Raw genomic sequence first — 18,487 nt, 5'->3', positions numbered from 1 at the left:
ACATGATGAGATAGAAGAAATGCAAGAAGCAGATCTCAAAAAATTGATAAGAACATTAAGAAGTTCTCAAAAACAAATGCTTGAACTACAGAAATCCTTAATGCACAAGATAGAAAATCTCTCTCGTGAAAATGAAATATTAAGGAGGAATCAAAATGAAATGAAACAACTAGTAGAACAGGAAACTGTGATAGTGACAAGAAATCATAATGAAGAATTCAATAGATCAAATGACAAACACATTAGAGAGCCTTACAAACAGAATGGGTGAAGCAGAAGAGAGAATATCGGACTTAGAAGACAGAGAACAGGAAAGGATACAGTCAGACCAAAGAAAAGAAGAGGAAATTAGAAATCTAAAACATATTGTTGGGAATCTTCAGGATACTATTAAAAAACCCAACATTCGGGTTCTAGGAGTTCCTGAAGGCATGGAGAGGGAGAAAGGATTAGAAGGCCTTTTTAGTGAGATATTAGCAGAAAATTTCCCAGGTTTTGAGAAGGACAGAGAAATCCTAGTACAGGAAGCCCACAGAACCCCTAATAAACACGACCAAAAGAGATCCTCACCACGACACGTTGTAATTAAACTCACCACAGTGAAACATAAAGAAAAGATCCTAAAATGTGCAAGAGAGAAACGTCAGATTACTCTCAGAGGATCTCCAATCAGACTCACAGCTGACTTCTCATCAGAAACCCTAAAAGCTAGGAGGGAATGGCGAGATATAGCCCAGGTACTAAGAGAGAACAACTGCCAGCCCAGAATATTATATCCTGCAAAGCTATCATTTGTGAATGAAGGTGAAAGAAAGACTTTTCATAGCAAACAGAAATTGAAAGAATTTGTCGCCACTCGTCCAAACCTGCAAAAGATGCTTAAAGATGTGTTGCACACAGAAACACAGAAACACGGTCATCAATATGAAAAAAGGTAAAGGAAGGAAACCTCACAGCAAAAGATCACAGGAAGTTCAAAGCATATATTAGAACTTATCTTTGGCAAATGGCAGGGCAAAGTTACCACTTATCATTAGTCACATTGCACATTAACGGCCGGAACTGTCCAGTTAAAAGACACCGATTGGCTGATTGGGTTAAGGAACAAAACCCATCTATTTGCTGCTTACAAGAAACACATCTTTCCAACAAAGATCCATACAGACTGAAAGTGAAAGGCTGGAAAAAGATATACCATGCCAACAGAAATGAAAAAAGAGCGGGCGTAGCCATCTTAATATCGGACAACATAAACTTTACCACAAAAACTGTGAAGAGAGACAAAGAGGGACACTATATAATGATTAAGGGATCAATTCAACAGGAAGATATAACAATTATCAATGTATATGCACCTAACTACAGGGCACCGGTTTATCTAAAAGATTTGTTAAGGGACTTAAAGGGAGACTTAGACCCCAATACAATAGTACTGGGGGACTTCAATAATCCACTCTCAGAAATAGACAGATCAACAGGACAGAAGATCAACAAGAATACAGTAGATTTAAATGACACTATAGCCCAAATGGATCTAACAGATATATACAGAACTCTCAATCCTACAGCTAAAATTTTACATTCTTCTCAGCAGTACAGGGAACCTTCTCTAGGATTGACCACATACTAGGCCATAAAGCAAGTCTCAGCAAATTCAAAAGAATTAGAATCATACCATGCAGCTTCTCAGACCATAAAGGAATGAAGTTGGAAATTAGCAACTCAGGAATCCCTAGAGCATACGCAAACACATGGAGATTGAACAACATGCCCCTGAATGAACAATGGGTCATAGAAGAAATTAAAAGAGAAATCAAAAATTTTCTGGAAGTAAATGAGGATAACAGCGCAACATACCAAAACTTATGGGACTCAGCAAAAGCAGTGTTAAGAGGAAAGTTTATATCAATAGGTGCCTACATCAAGAAATTGGAAAGGCACCAAATAGATGAGCTTTCAATTCACCTCAAGGATCTAGAAAACCTACAGCAAACCAGACCCAAATCTAGGAGGAGAAGAGAAATAATTAAAATCAGAGAAGAAATCAACAGGATTGAATCAAGAAAAACATTCCAAAAAATCAGCCAAACGAGGAGCTGGTTTTTTGAAAAAATAAACAAAATTGACACCCCATTGGCCCAACTAACTAAAAAAAGAAGAGAAAAGACCCAAATCAATAAAATCAGAGATGAAAAAGGAAATGTAACAACAGACACCACAGAAATAAAAAGAATCATCAGAAACTACTAAAGGACTTGTATGCCAGCAAACAGGGAAACCTATCAGAAATGGATAGATTCCTAGACACATGCAACCTACCTAAATTGAACCAGGAAGATATAGAAAACCTAAACAGACCCATAACTGAGACAGAAACTGAAACAGTAATAAAGGCCATCCCAACAAAGAAAAGCCCAGGACCAGATGGATTCCCTGCTGAATTCTACCAGACATTTAAAGAAGAACTGACTCCAATTCTTCTCAAACTATTCAGAACAATCGAAGAAGAGGGAATCCTCCCAAATTCTTTCTATGAAGCCAGCATCACCTTAATTCCTAAGCCGGAAAAAGATGCAGCATTGAAAGAGAACTACAGACCAATATCCCTGATGAACATAGATGCAAAAATCCTCAATAAAATTCTGGCCAATAAAATGCAACAACACATCAGAAAGATCATCCACCCAGACCAAGTGGGATTTATCCCTGGTATGCAGGGATGGTTTAATGTGAGTAAAACAATCAATGTGATACACCACATTAACAGACTGCAGAAGAAAAACCATATGATTATCTCAATAGACGCCAAGAAAGAATTTGATAAAATACAACATCCTTTCATGATGAAAAATCTAAGCAAACTGGATTTGGAAGGAACATTTCTCAATACAATCAAAGCAATCTATGAAAAACCCACAGCCAACATCCTATTGAATGGGGAAAAGCTGGAAGCATTTCCACTGAGATCTGGTACCAGACAGGGATGCCCACTCTCGCCACTGCTATTCAATATAGTTCTGGAAGTTTTAGCAAGTGCTATTAGGCAAGAAAAAGAAATTAAAGGGATACAAATTGGGAAGGAAGAACTCAAACTATCCCTCTTTGCAGATGATATGATTCTTTATTTAGGGGACCCAAAGAACTCTACTAAGAGACTACTGGAAATCATAGAAGAGTTTGGCAAAGTAGCAGGGTATAAAATCAATGCACAAGAATCAACAGCCTTTGTATACACAGACAATGCCGTGGCTGAGGAAGAACTTCTAAGATCAATCCCATTCACAGTAGCTACAAAAACAATCAAATACCTTGGAATAAACTTAACCAAGGACGTTCAAGATCTCTATGATGACAATTACAAAACCTTAAAGAAAGAAATAGAAGAAGATACCAAAAAATGGAAAAATCTTCCATGCTCATGGATTGGAAGAATCAACATCATCAAAATGTCCATTCTCCCAAAAGCAATTTATAGATTCAATGCAATACCAATCAAGATACCGAAGACATTCTTCTCAGATCTGGAAAAAATGGTGCTGAAATTTATATGGAGGCACAAGAGACCTCGAATAGCTAAAGCAATCTTGTACAACAAAAACAAAGCCGGAGGCATCACAATACCAGATTTCAGGACATACTACAGGGCAGTTGTAATCAAAACAGCATGGTACTGGTACAGAAACAGATGGATAGACCAATGGAACAGAATTGAAACACCAGAAATCAATCCAAACATCTACAGCCAACTCATATTTGATCAAGGATCCAAAACCAATCCCTGGAGTAAGGACAGTCTATTCAATAAATGGTGCTGGGAAAACTGGATTTCCATGTGCAGAATCATGAAGCAAGACCCCTACCTTTCACCTTACACAAAAATTCACTCAACATGGATTAAAGACTTAAATCTACTACCTGACACCATCAAATTATTAGAGAGCACTGGAAAAACCCTGCAAGATATAGGTACCAGCAATGACTTCTTGGAAATCACCCCAGAAGCACAGGCAGTCAAAGTCAAAATCAACTATTGGGATTGCATCAAATTGAGGAGTTTCTGTACTTCAAAAGATACAGTCAGGAGAGTGAAGAGACAACCGACAGAATGGGAAAATATATTTGCAAACTATGCAACAGATAAAGGGTTAATAACCAGAATCTACAAAGAGATCAAGAAACTCCACAACATCAAAACAAACAACCCACTTAAGAGATGGGCCAAGGACCTCAATAGACATTTTTCAAAAGAGGAAATCCAAATGGCCAACAGGCACATGAAAAAATGTTCAAGATCACTAGCAATCAGGGAAATGCAAATCAAAACTACAATGAGGTTTCACCTCACCCTGGTTAGAATGGCTCACATTCAGAAATCTACCAACAACAGATGCTGGAGAGGATGTGGGGAAAAAGGGACACTAACCCACTGTTGGTGGGAATGCAAATTGGTTAAGCCACTATGGAAGTCAGTCTGGAGATCCCTCAGAAACCTGAAGATAACCCTACCATTCAACCCAGCCATCCCACTCCTTGGAATTTACCCAAAGGAAATGAAATTGGAAAACAAACAAGCTGTCTGCACATTAATGTTTATTGCAGCTCAATTCACAATAGCTAAGACCTGGAACCAACCCAAATGCCCATCAACAGTAGACTGGATAAAGAAATTATGGGACATGTACTCTATCGAATACTATACAGCAGTCAAAAACAATGAAACCCGGTCATTTGCAACAAGATGGAGGAATTTGGAAAACATCATGCTGAGTGAATTAAGCCAGTCCCAAAGGGACAAATATCATGTGTTCTCCCTGATCTGCGACTACTAACTGAGCACCAAGGGGGAAACTTGTTGAAATGAAATGGACACTATGAGAAACAGTGACTTGATCAGCTTTTGTCCTGACGGTTGATGTACAATGTAATACTTTATCCATTTTAGTATTTTTTTTTTGTTCTAGTACCATTGGTTGAACTCTAATTAACACACAATTATTCTTAGGTGTTTAAATTTTAACTGAAAAGTGATCCCTGTTAGGAATTTGGAAAACATTATGCTGAGTGAAATAAGCCAATCCCAAAGGGACAAATACCACTTGTTCTCCTTGATAGGTGACAACTGAGCATCAAAAAGGAAACCTGTTAAAGTGAAATGAACACTATGAGAAATGGTGACTTGATCAGCCCTCACCCTGACTGTTTATGAGCAACTTGATATGTTATCCCTCTTAGTATTTTTTTGTTTGTTCTACTTAATACTTTTGGTTGAATACTGTAATCAATACACAATTCTTCTTAAGTGCTGAAACTTAACTGAAAAATGATTGCTGTTAAATGTAAGAGTGGGAATAAGAGAGGGAAGAGATGTGCAATTCGGGACATGCTCAAGCTGACTTACCTCAAATGGTAGAGTTAGAAACATACCAGGGGATTCCAATTCAATCCCATAAAGGTGGCATGTACCAATGCCATCTCACTAGTCCCAGTGATCAATTTCTGTTTACAGTCTCTCCAAGACTGAGTTCATGGTGTGTGAACTGCTTCTAGACAGTAGAATAGGAGAAAAGGTAATAGTATATTACTTTCATGATCATATTTCATCTTCTAGGACTCTACTTCAGCATACTGAAGGGACCATTTCTCCTACTGACGATGAGGAAGTAAGCAGCCACATTCCAGACTTTCTGTGGTGCAGCTTCCATGTCAAGGCACCTCACGTGGCCTCTATGTCCTGGAGGTCTCCTCCAATAAATGGCCAATAATGAGTTGTATGTGCCTAGAGCTAGGTTCTTGCCTAGCTGAGCCTCCAGATGAGAAGCCACACCAACAACGCTTTGATTACAGCCTTATTAAGAGAACTGAGAGCCAAGATAAATAATGTTTATATTCCCGACCCTTGGAAATTGTGAGATAACCCAAGTGTTAACTTGGTGTCAACTTGTTATGCACCGCTGGAAATCTGAGGAATGCAACACTGAATAGCACATACCTCAAGCTGTGAACATCAGTTTTGGGTGGAGAAAGCACTTGGTATCCAGAGCTAAGTGTCTGTTCCAATGAGAACAAAGTGCTGCCCTCTCCATGATGGAAATGGCCCTATGTAACATGTTGGCTGACTCCCCTAGAGAATAGTGTGATCTCAGGGGCTCAGCGTTGATCAGCTATGGATAGAGTAGACACTCAGAAGAGGCAGTGAACCATCAGCTGCAGTGCATGCAAAACCAGCCTCTAACTCCAACACCACGAGCACTGGGCAGCTGAGCTTGCTCAGCAAGTTCTGAGTGATGGAGGGAAGAGGGCTGAATGATGTCGTAGGACAGTTTGTGTGGCTCAGAACCAAGAGTGTCATTCTATTACATTCTTCCTTCTTTTTCTTATTTGGAGTCTCTTACTTGTTTACAGTTGTTTCTCATGGTAGGTGCTCCAAGGTGCATTTTTTGTATTATCAAACATTGCTGGAACAATTAATTCACATATTTGCAGTAGACTGACATCCATCTCCAGAGTGAAAATCCAGCTCTGCAGGCTGAAGTGAGGCTGGAGGATCCATTTCCTGGCAGGTGACATAACTGGCAAGCAGGAGACCCAGTTCTCAACACTGAGCACCCACATTCTTTGAGACATTTGCCAAAACACCAGGAGCTCCAGACTGCTTGTCTAAAAAATGGAGATAATAATATTCACTTTGCAAGGCTGATTTGAGAAAGAGCAATTACATGTCAAAGTACCTGGCAAAGATTACCACTGAGTGAAAGAAAACTGCTCGATCACTTACAAAAAGTATGAGAACCCATGCCAGGAGCATGGCTAGCCATTTGGGGGGACAAAATAATCTAAAAGAGATGAGATTAGACTTACCCCTAATGATAGAGTTAGAAACATGCCATGGGACTCCAAATCCCATTAAGTTGGCATGTACCAATGATATCTTACTAGTTAAAGTGATCCATTTAAGTTAATAATTAATCATAAAGATAGAATTAAGTGTCAAAGGGATCACATAAATAAGACCAGTGTCTGCTAACAATAATTTATAAAAGATAGCAAGAATCTGCTTTGGGGAAGAACTGGGTTAGGAAGGAAAGGCATAGGCAGAAACAATCTTTGGAGCCTGCTGCTCGCATAGTTGCTGTCCTTGCCAGGATCATTTTTGCGATGCATTTTTGGAATTTTTAAAGGGGCTATAAATGTTCTATTTTCCATATAACTCTGAATGAAAGAATGGAATTCTCCTGTTTATTCTTTCAAGTCCTTCTGGGGAGCACCACATTTGTCTCCCAGTGAGCATCAGCGATTTTGTAGCAGCAGATGAAGGCACTTCACAGAGCAGCCGTTGATGTAAAACAAAATATTAGAATGAGAGGACCCCAGGGCTAGAAAGAGTCTTCTAATTCTTCCTCTGACTCCAGGTATGAACACGCAATCCATCACAGGGATTCCAGGGGAAAAAAGCCAATCTCTTCTGTTAACTGACTTCTAATGTCACTGGGCTGTGTTCCACAAATCACTGTTCTCTATTTCTGGTGCTGATGGTTGGTGGTGTGGTTTAGTTTGATTTAGTTGAGTTCGATTTTTGGTTTCTATTCTTCAACAATCTCATATTAAAATTATTGTCTTTGTGCTGCATTGTGTCCCAGCAAGCTAAGTTGCCACTTGCGATGCCAGCATCCTATATCAGAGAGCCATTTTGAGTCCAGCTGCTTTGCTTCCAATCCAGCTTCCTGCTAATGCCTGTGGGAATGACAGTAGATGTTGAACCAAGTGCTCAGGCCCCTGCTAACCAAATGGGAGACCAGGACAGAGTTCTTGGCTCCTTGCCTCAGCCTGGCCCAGATCTGGCTATTGCATCCATTTAGTGAATAAACCAGCAATGGGAGTTCATTCTCTGTCTTCTCTTTCTCTCTCTCTCTCTCTCCTTCCTCTCCCTGTGTCACTTTGTCTTTCAAATAAATAAATATTTTTAATTTCATATTAAATTGGTGTCTAATTATCTTTCAGAATTTATTTATTAACTCTGTTCCTGATACTTCTCATGCTTTGTCTGGTCTTTAATTATTTTCCCCTCAATTCTCTTGGGTATGATCAGAATAGTGTAGATAGCTCTAGGAGATCAATACAAAACTGTGGGTAGATTTACCGCTGCACTTTTCTGCTTTTTGATGATCCCAGCTTCATACTTCTTTTCTAAGTAATAGTTGATTGATAAAGTTGCTCCACAGACTTGCCAAACTCTGATCAAGTTTCAAACTGGATTCAAATGTTATTACCCTAAGTATTTAATTTTTCCTTCCTCTGTATTCCTATTGCTCCTTATACTTATCTTTGAGCACACATGCTATATTTTCCTTTTTAGATGCATATCTATTTCTTACACGTATTAAAATAAAAACAGTCAAGAATAGGAACTAGTGGGTGGGCATTTGGCACAACAGTAAGACAGCACTTGGGATGCCAACATCCCACATCGGAGTGCCTAGGTTCAATTCCCAGCTACGGCTCCCGACTCCAACTTCCTGGTAATGTGCCCTGGTAGGACCAGGTGCTGGCTCAAGTATGTGGGTCCCTGGTACCCATTTTGACATCCAGGCTACTGGCTTTGCCCTGAACAACCCCAGTAGTTGTGGGCATTTGGGGAGTAAATTAGCAGGTGAAAGGTCTCTGTCTGTCTATAACATTTCTTCCTGTATCCGTTAGCTCTTCAAATTAATTCATTAAAAGTGAATAGGAACTAGAAGAATGCCCATGCTCAATAAATGTGAAAAAATAAAGGTAGTGGGTAAGAAGGGGACTAGTTTAGAAATAAGGGGGCCACAAAGAGGATCACATTCAACCAAGTTCCACTAAGGAAGGAGGGAAGACAGCAGGAAACCAAGTGAGCCAAAGCCATATGCCCAGTGAGAGGACAGCTGCGATATTTATGAGCTGGGGGACACTGAGCGAGCACCCATTCGTCTGTCAGTTTGTTAGGGGCTTCCTGACTTCAGACCCTTGACCACCTGGGACTTTCATTTGAACTCTGAAAGGAAGAGAAGGGTTCCTTCTCTTCTCCTGCCAGTTAAGAGCCGAGGTGAGTTTAGGGGAGGAGGTGGTAGGAGCCACTGTGCCACCCTTGGGAGCTGAGAATAGAGGCAACACAGGTGCACAAAAGCAGAAAGGAGAACAGAAACCACATGCTGTAATATTTCTTAAACCAAGACAATTCTGCAGAACAATTATGCTGCCTGTTTTTCCTAAGCTTAACTTGGATCTTCTGATTTGGTTCTAACTAAAAATCACCCAGTGCTTAAACTAAAGCAGAAGTTTTTAAACTCACACCAGATACTGCCTACCACCCTCTCTCCTAATATTGCTTTTCCTTCCCTTTATGAATGGAGCAAGCCTCCTCTAGCTGTTGCACCTGCCCCACACCAGGAAGCATCTTGTTTGAAGGAGAGTCGGCATCCGCACAGCCTTGCATCTGAGGCAGGAGGACTACCTCACCTTCTTACATGACTGGGTTCCCATTGATCCAGCCTCAGAACACGCGTGCTATTTTAAAAGTAAAAGCACAAGGCTCCCAGCATCCAGGAGCTTTCAGTCTCATTCCGAATGTGTTCCAGTTGCTATTTATTCAGAGTTGTGAAAACTGGAGCCCTAGGGAGCCCCGAGGTCTGGGCATACATATGTATGGCCTTATCAGTGCAGAGACAGAAATTCTGTGCATCCGGAAAGCCCCATGCCAGAGGTGACTCCTAGACCATTGTTGGAATTGATTTCTTCAGGCTGTTCAGGGGACTTTGGTGACCTTACCACTGTCGCAGAAAGGGTCACATTTGCTCAGTCACTGATCTATTGACTGTGTGGGAACACTGCTCAGACTTCTGTCCTCCCTCACCAGGTTGGTAACAGCTGAACAAAGTCACAGTGGAATCCCACATCCAGAAATCAGGGCTGCACTCTGACCTGCAGTTAATATTTTAAACCTAAAAGACAGTTAAGTCTGCACAAGTTGTTCACTCAGCCTGGGAGAAACTTAGAACCACAGAGAAGGAGAGAGGTGAGAATCAATTTGCATTATAGCAATTTTTATAATTTAAGGTATTTTGTAATTTAAGGTAAATGCCTAATAATATCCACTCCTGCATGGTAATGGTGAGTAATTGGAAAGACCCTAAATTTGCATCAGTAGGGAGCTGGGGATATAAATTACAATGCATGCCTCCGTGGATGTCTGTACAACTCTGAAAATAAAGAAGACTAGCCTCTATGTCCTGATATGAAATTTTCTCCAAGATCATCTTGAGTGAGAAAGACAAAGGGCAGGAGAGTGTGTGTAAAATGCAGTTTTTACATTAAAGAAAGAGAGAGTGAGCTGTGGGGAGCAACTGGGAGCAACTCGGACTAGACTAAGTTACTGGAATTAAGACTTATTCTATGCATCTGCTCTCCCACAATATGGCGCTGAGAAGGGAAACAGCTTCTACACAGCTGCCTCCAGTTCAACCAATAAACTGTGGGACCTGCTCCTGATTGGAGGAGAGCAGCGTACTCGGCGTGTGGGCAGCCGAGTTAGGATTGGCGGAAGAGGACTATAAAGGAGGAGAGAGACGGCATGCACCAGGAACATCTAAGGGGAACATCTAAGAGGAACACCTGTGCAGCCCCCGAGAGAGCCGGCCGGCGGTGTGCCGCTCCCCTGCGGAAGTGGGGAATGTGGCAGGGGGAACCGTCCTTCCACGGAGGTGGAAGGGACGGTAGCCAACCCGGGAAGAACCAGCAGCAAACCCGGGGAGGGCCGAGCAGACAAAAGAACAGCGCAGGGTCCTGTGTCGTTCCTCCACGAAGAGGGGGAGCGACATAATGGTGCCGTGACTCGGATATGAAGCCTAGGCAGGGCTTAGTGTCGTTCCTCCATGAAGAGGGGGAGCGACAGTGAGCCATATGAGCATGAGCCTTGGGGGGAGGGGTACACGTGCCCGTGTGTCTACCACACAAAGTCTGATATACAGAGAGTCCTCCAGAAGGAACCACAAGGACCTGACATCACGGTTGCCTCAGAGAACGGAAACTGGAGCACTGAGGCTAGAGGGAGAGGAACTGTTCAGTGTGTTTCCTTTTGCACCATTGGAATTTGTCTTACCATGTTGCCACATTGCTTATTTAAAGTGAAAATAAAAAACCAACATGCCAAAGTCTGAGCATGAGTGTGCTTCTCGTTACTTAGGAGCTCCTCCGAGGGATGAAAAGATTTATTTCAGCTCACAGTTGGAGGCTACAGCAGCCGGTGGCCCCACAATCCCACATCTGATGGGGCTGGTCGTGGCGGGAGCAGAAGCAACATCACATGGTATGGTATGCCAGGAAGGAGAAGAGAGAGAAGATACTCAGCCAAACCTCTCTGGAGAACCACCTTTCAAGGACACGCCCACAATGGCCCAAAGACCTCCCAGTGGCCCCACCTCCCAGGCACCACATTAAATGCAGTCTCTCTCCTTCATCTATCAGCTATTAACATTCAGAAATCAGAATGTCAGCAGCTGCGCAGGTTTTTGAGGCACCAGATCCTGTTGTACCCAGAACCGTCTGACTTTGATTTAGAGTTGAAAAATGAAAGCATTAAGATTTCATACTTTTTTTTTCTCCTTTCAGGCTAAAGCAGGTCCCTTCCATCTTTGTTACTTGCTCTGCAATAAATAGGCTCTAGTATTTTTAGACTTCCTCCCTGGAGCCCAAAGCAAACAGCATTAATGTAACCAGGGAAATAAAGAGGAGTCACAGCCCAAGTTCTGTGCCCGAGTGTTTTCTAGTTGGGGAGAAACTAACTTTTCCCCAAATACCACTGCTTGCAGCAGTGTGAGCACGCACTGTGGTGATTTTGTATTCTTTCCCGCTACATTAAAGAAAGGGTTTAATCTTTTCTCTCTCTCTCCCCTCACTCTCATGGAAGGTTCTGTTGTTCTTTTCCTCAAAGTGAACATACATCTGAAAACAGCGCTAGCGCATTTGTGCCGGAAAAAGCCAGAAGCTATTAAGGGCTGCACTTGACGCTGCTGTGCAAGTCCATTACCCCAGGAATGAATTAGAGCAAGTTTGTCGCTAGGCATGAGCCCAGCATTATCATTCTTACCTGAGAGAACAGGGCTCCTGGTTAGCAGGAGACAGCTGTTCCTGTCTCACCTTACTCACACACTGAAGTGAAATAAATAAAGACAAATAAAAGGGCCACCTCCTGAGAATTGGCCTTGCTGCTTTTATTTCGAATCACCTATTCTGGATGAAGCTATTTTTTTCCTCCATCCTGCCACCTCCTCTGAGGTTCCGCATGGTGCTGCCTGGGACTAAGACTCAAAAACATTTAGCTTGAGTTTATTCGCAGACAAGGTGGAGCCAGAATAGGGCAGGGAAGGGAGGACCAAAGAGACACCTTTGTCACCCGGGAGACAGTTGTCCCTTAGGCACAGCTGCAAACAGACAATCCTGGTAGCCCAGGTATTCAGGAGAAACCTGTCTGTGATGCCCCTGTCCTCCTCTATTTTCATTTCTCTTTCCCTGTCATTTCCACCCCATGCACTGCTACTGTTCCAAAATGCAAAAGATGCCGTTCCGTTGTGCCCCAGTTCACACTTGGAAGAGGGCTTAGAAAGAATTAAATATAAATATAATTCAGATTGAATCTTGCCTCGTTCTCCAAAGAGACACTATTCTCAGGAAGTTCATTTCCAACAGTAGTGTCAAAGATTCCTTCCATTTACTAAACGGAGAAGAAAACCAGGAATCAAGACTAGAGGGTGTGTTTGTCAAGCTCCATGAGAAGGCTGCAACAAGCTAGCCCCCTACAGACTCTGTCCATCAAGATGTGAAAAAAGGGATATCCCGTCATATAGTTGAAAGTTGGAATTTACGATCAAGAAGGCACTAAGATTTCCTGGTCAGTGATTCTCAAGCGTAGTTACACATGTGTTTCCTATGCCTGTGATTTCCCCTATAAATTCTGAATGGGTGCTGTTGAGCTCTGCACCTTCAAAGGGTTCTGTGAGTGACCTGAGCCAAGCAGCACAGCTGCAAACAGTGAGGAAGCTCATGGGCTGGGAATAGCTCAATGACTGCTCCCGGTTAAAGGGACTCATCAGACAAACTCGGATGCTTTGGCCTTGTCTGCACTGGCTAGCACTTCACTGGCTGCAATATCCTGTGTCCCCATTGCCTGCAGGGAGGCAAGACGCGATATTTATCTCCATTTTACAGAACTGAAGATCCAAGTAATTTGCCAATGTCAGATCTGGAACTCCCAGCACAACCACTAAGACACTAACACTCACACTGCAGGACTAAAGCTTCCTCCAGGCTGAAAGTCCAAGATGGACAGCCTTGTGCTTCCCAGAGCCAGAGAAAAACCTTGGAACCCAAGCTCCAGCAAAAGGCTACAACCCCTAGGTTTTATAAACAAGGCAATTAAAGCACTGTGACTTATCCAAGGCCATATAGCTCATGAATGGAAAAATTAAAACAAAAACAGTATTATGGTTAGTATGAAATGAAAGCAAAGAAAGATGTACAAATCTGTGTATCGCCTGCTTAGGGTTTCCAAGGAAGGCCAGATGATTACTGTGCCGAACGCTGCTGAGTGTTTGGAGCACTGCCCACTGCGTTGAGAAAGGAGTAGCGGGTGCAAATCCAAGGTCACCTTGCATGGTCTTTCTAAGTGTGCCGGCCGGTCTATGCCTGTGTGTGTGCGCATGTCTGTGCGTGTGTGGAGGAGGGGGCTGCTCAGGGGTTGCTCAAGCAAGAAGCCTGTGTATGTTTGCCTAGAGAACAAAAACATTTCCTTGGAAAGCATTAGCATAATTTTGCAGTCAGCCTGTTTCTTACCTGGAGGTAAACGCAGGCTATAGGATTCCTGGCGATGGTGACACTCACTCATGATAGAGCAATGTACAGGGGAGAGGTCTCCCTTCTCTCATCCTAATTTTTCTAACCTTCCAGCATAGGTAGAGATTGATCCCACTCCTATAAAACAGAGACACTTCAAATGTGTGTCCAAGCCTGCCAGAGAGAATGATTTACACACGGCCAACATTCTGTTGGCCGAAACAAGACAATGCCCAAGAATTCCCAGCAAGTCAATTAGCATTCAGTTATTCCGAACAGGCCCTGACCTTGATGCTTGCAGAGCTGAAGGGAATGCAACTTGTAACTTAAAGGAAAACACCACCTCTTCCCCACAAACCAGCAGCTCTCTGTGGTTCAACGGCTGGAGAAGTGGTCTTTCTCAGAAAGGGCTCGAGATTCAACACCACCTCAACACAACTCTAGCGTTTTGGAACTGATGATATTTTTTGCCTTTGAGGCCCCCGCGTGTGCAGACACACACACATACACACACTTTGCTGATGCTCACGTTTGATCTAAATTTCTAAGGAATCCAAGTTTACACCACATTCTGGAGGCATCTTTCACTTCAGGACCCCCAAGGACTTAAAAGATCTCAACATGAAGAATTACACATATTTCTTTGAATATTTCTTCAATTGCCAATTCAAAGCAGAGGTTGTATTTGTAATGAGTGTGCTCATTAGCATTATGTTTGCTTGCCAGGGGTCCCTCTGCTCCTCCATGGGCAGACTCACAGTCAGCGCCCCTCACAGTGGTGCCCCCCTCCAAGAAAGAAGGTGGCCAGTAGAGTCCACTGGCACAGAATGTCTCAAACATTATTGTGCTCATAAATTGCCTGAGACCTTTCATTGATTTATTTATTTGGAAGGCAGGGCAAGAGAGAAAGAGAGAGAGAGAGAGAGAGATCTTCCATCACTAGTTCACTTCCCAAATGACTGCAACGGCCATGGCTGGGCCGGGTCAAAGCCAGGAGCCAGGACCTTCATCCCATTCTCCCATTTGCATGGCAGCAGCTCAAGTGCTTTGGGCCATCCTCTGCTGCCTTCCCAGGCTCATCAGCAGGATGTTGAATTGGAAGTGCAGTAAGCCAGGACTCGAACCAGCACTCCCATATGGGATGCTTGCAGGCTGTGCCACCATGCGAGCCCCAACCTGAGACCTTGCAAAGGACGTTCTGAGCTTTTGCATTTCTTAGGAACTCCTGAGTGATCCTGACACTGCTGCTCCATGGACAGCACTGCGGAGCGCTTCAACAGACTTCTGGTCTGACAGCTGCTTCCATGGAACAAGTAGTTCTTCCACCAGGAGTCTTTCCGTGACTCCTGACTGCTCTGTGTAACAGGAGTCACTAGCTTGTCTGCTTCAGGCATCTTTCATACACAGGTATATAGGAAGTCTTCCAACATCAGCCCTTTCAAGTGAGTTTATGGGAGTTTATGGAGAAAAGGATAACTGGAGTGAAACTGGAGGAAACGAAGGGAGAGGGCACAATGGTTGCAGAGGAAGGGGGGAAGCTCCTCTGAGCAGCCGTGGCTTTACATACATCGTGTATTCAAAGAGGGCTACTGAATCGTCACTGGCCCTGTGTCACAAAGCGTGGTGGTGAACCACAAGTGCCTCTCCCGTCAGTCTGAGCTGCTCTACACAGCCTTCATAACACAAGGTTGGCCGCCTCCGCTCCCGTCCTGTTTTATCAGGGATCTTGGAAAGGCAACTCAGCAGATTTTATTTGTTTGGTTGGTTGGTTGTTTTTGCCAAAGCAGCTATGATGGCACTACAAGTTACACCCAGGTAGGCAAAGATTTACTATGGACTGTTAGTGTGTTACCAACCACAGGAAGCTTGCTGTTCAGCAAGGGGAGGGTGATTCTTGGCTGTCCGGTTTCAGCACTGACAGGCCTTGCTTCTGCCGGACTGCTGGTTGGGAAGAGAACACTGAGACTGATGTGATGTTGTTCTCCTCAGGAGCTTCAGGAGCGATTGGCTGAGCCCCGACAGCCTGCAAAAGTAGGTCCTCATCACGCAGGGGCAGGGCAGACAGCCGCTGAGGAGAGATCTTGTCTGGGAACCGAAAAATGTTTATCATGGGGGAATCTTCTCTCGTGCCCTCAATAGGCATTGTCCCTGTAGCTCTCAGCCTGGTCCCGGCCCGTCCTTCCCCAACACACACGCACACACACACACACACACACACCCCTCCATTTCCTATGCAACATCCCTGGAGCCATTTGGAGCGTTCTGTCATCCCATGCGTCCATATTTTCTATTCTTCATCCTTTCTCACAGATTCAGGCCAACCATAAATTAACAATAATCACAGCCGTTACCTAAATAATTTTGATCCTCATTACTGTTCCTTGAGATGAGTACTGTTACCATTCTCAGGTTGTGGCTGAGGATTCTAAGGCATCAAAAGGATAAGCAACTGGGCCAAGGTCACACACCTAATAAGCAGAGATATGCGGACTTGTCCAGCAAGGCCCACACTGCCGGGATGGTAGGGCGACAGTGTTCTTCAACAAGAAGCACCAGAGACAAGTTTCAGTGAATACGTTTGTTTATTAACAATCAGACATAAACTTTTTTTTTTGGACAGGAAGAGTTAGACAGTGAGAGAGAGAGACAGAAAGATCTTCCTTCTGTTGGTTCACCCCCCAAATGGCCACTACGGCCAGCGCGCCGCACTGATCCGAAGCCAGGAGCCAGGTGCTTCCTCCTGGTCTCACATGCGGGTGCAGGGCCCAAGCACTTGGGCCATCCTCCACTGCCCTCCCGGGCCACAGCAGAGAGCTGGCCTGGAAGAGGAGCAATCAGGACAGAATCTGGCGCCCCAACCGGGACTAGAACTCGGGGTGCCGGCGCCATAGGTGGAGGATTAGCCTAGTGAGCCATGGCGCTGGCCCCAGACATAAACTTTTAAAGGGCAGGCAGCGGGGTGGAGGGGGTGGGTGGCATAGCTAATGCAGGGCAACATTAATTCTATAGGGTAAAGTCAATATTGGTGCTGCTAAGCTTCTCCAATCTGCTTGAAGGTCAGGTAGCCTATGCAGGCTTCCAGGTGGTCCTTATGGGTCTGGGCCACACCTGGGAGCTCTTTACCTGATTGAAAACTACCAGGCCTTTCAACAGGAAGCAGGTGGGGAAATGTGCCTGGGGCTCCTGCCACCTGCCGGCAGTCAGGTCTGGGGTCCTTCCCAGGAGGCTTGGTGTGCCACGCCCTCCTAACCACCTGCATGGGCTAGGCAGACAGACTCCCAGCCAGGCACATGATCACCCACAGGGTTAGAGCTGCAGCAAGCCTGGTGCGGTGATCCAGGATCTCAGCTACTCTTCCACACCCTTTTAGTCGCTTTACCAAAAACAGAGAAAAGCCTTATTATCCTCTTTATCTTTCACAGTGGATGGCTCATTAAAACTAGAGCCAAAATAATTAGCAACCAAATAAATTAGTTTCCTTTCCAACAGAGTGTTTTCAAACACTCCCCTGAGGTGAGGGAAAATATTTGCATTTGGTTCCTATTAGTAGGGCGAGCAGTGAAGTGCCTTCTCCTAGATCGGGTTAGATCCCAGTAAGGAAGCAAAGAGCAAGAAAACCAAAACTGTTGTTTCCACAGCAAAATAGGTCGACTTTCCTCTCTCCTTACAAGCAAGTGAGTTCTAGTCTCTCTCTGGGAGCTGAGGTCTTACCACCCGGTGACGCTTCCTTCATTACACCAACCCAGGTGGCTCCTCATTTCCCGACTAACTGTGGTCAGTGTTATTAGAATTTCTCTACAGGCCACTGGAGTACCTGCATCATGGGCTTTGCTTTGTTTTACATCTATTATTCTATTCTCTTGCACCAGATTTTTTTTTAAAGATCTTATTTATTTAAATGAGAGGCAGAGTTACAATGAAGGGAGAGACAGAAAGAGAGGTCTTCCATCTGCTGGTTCACTCCCCAAATGGCCACAAAGGCTGGAGCTGCACTGATCTAAAGCCAAGAGCTAGGAGCTTCTTCTTGGACTCTCACTGGTGCAGGGGCCCAAGCACTTGGGTCATCTTCTACTGCTTTCCCAGGCATTAGCAGAGAGCTGGATCAGAAGAGGAGCAGCTCAGACTGGAACCCAGCGCCCATATGGGATGCCAATGCCTCAGGGAGAGGATTAACCTGCACCACAGCACCGACCCCTTGCACCAGATTCTAAGCATCTGGGTTTAAACACTCTTCTGGAACACTGGATAGCAATTTGGGGTCTTTGCGTACACCAGAGTAATGGAGGCAGTCTCGCTTTGTTGAATAAACACTGCCACTGACCCTGTCTAACTCAGATTAACACAGCTACTGTGCTTAGTTCAGGTGGTTACTGCCTCAGTTCAGCTATAACAGGCACGGCTCGGTCACAGGCTGTCCCCTCTACTGCTTAGACCCCTGCACCATGACAGGGTTACCCACAATACCTGAACCCTGTTACCCAATGCGTGATGTCACAAGGGCACTGGGCAAGTGACAAAGGCTAGATCCCAGCAGACTGAGGAACTCCAGTCCTGAAAAAAACAGACCAAGAGTTTAGAATCTATGGATAAATCTCCAGAAGGATCATTTTGGTAGATGAACATCAGCACTTATTTTTAA

At 44.0% G+C, this 18,487-nt stretch overlaps 1 pseudogene; it reads right to left on the bottom strand.

The window, feature by feature from the left end:
* LOC127492805 (peptidyl-prolyl cis-trans isomerase NIMA-interacting 4 pseudogene) overlaps positions 1–15,242 on the bottom strand; it is a 132,468-nt pseudogene extending 117,226 nt beyond the window's left edge.
* Between the last annotated feature and the right edge of the window lie 3,245 nt (positions 15,243–18,487).

The sequence above is a fragment of the Oryctolagus cuniculus genome, chromosome 14 (genome assembly GCF_964237555.1).
Source record: "Oryctolagus cuniculus chromosome 14, mOryCun1.1, whole genome shotgun sequence".
Taxonomy (NCBI): domain Eukaryota; kingdom Metazoa; phylum Chordata; class Mammalia; order Lagomorpha; family Leporidae; genus Oryctolagus; species Oryctolagus cuniculus.
This window is presented reverse-complemented; position numbering and strand designations above follow the sequence as displayed.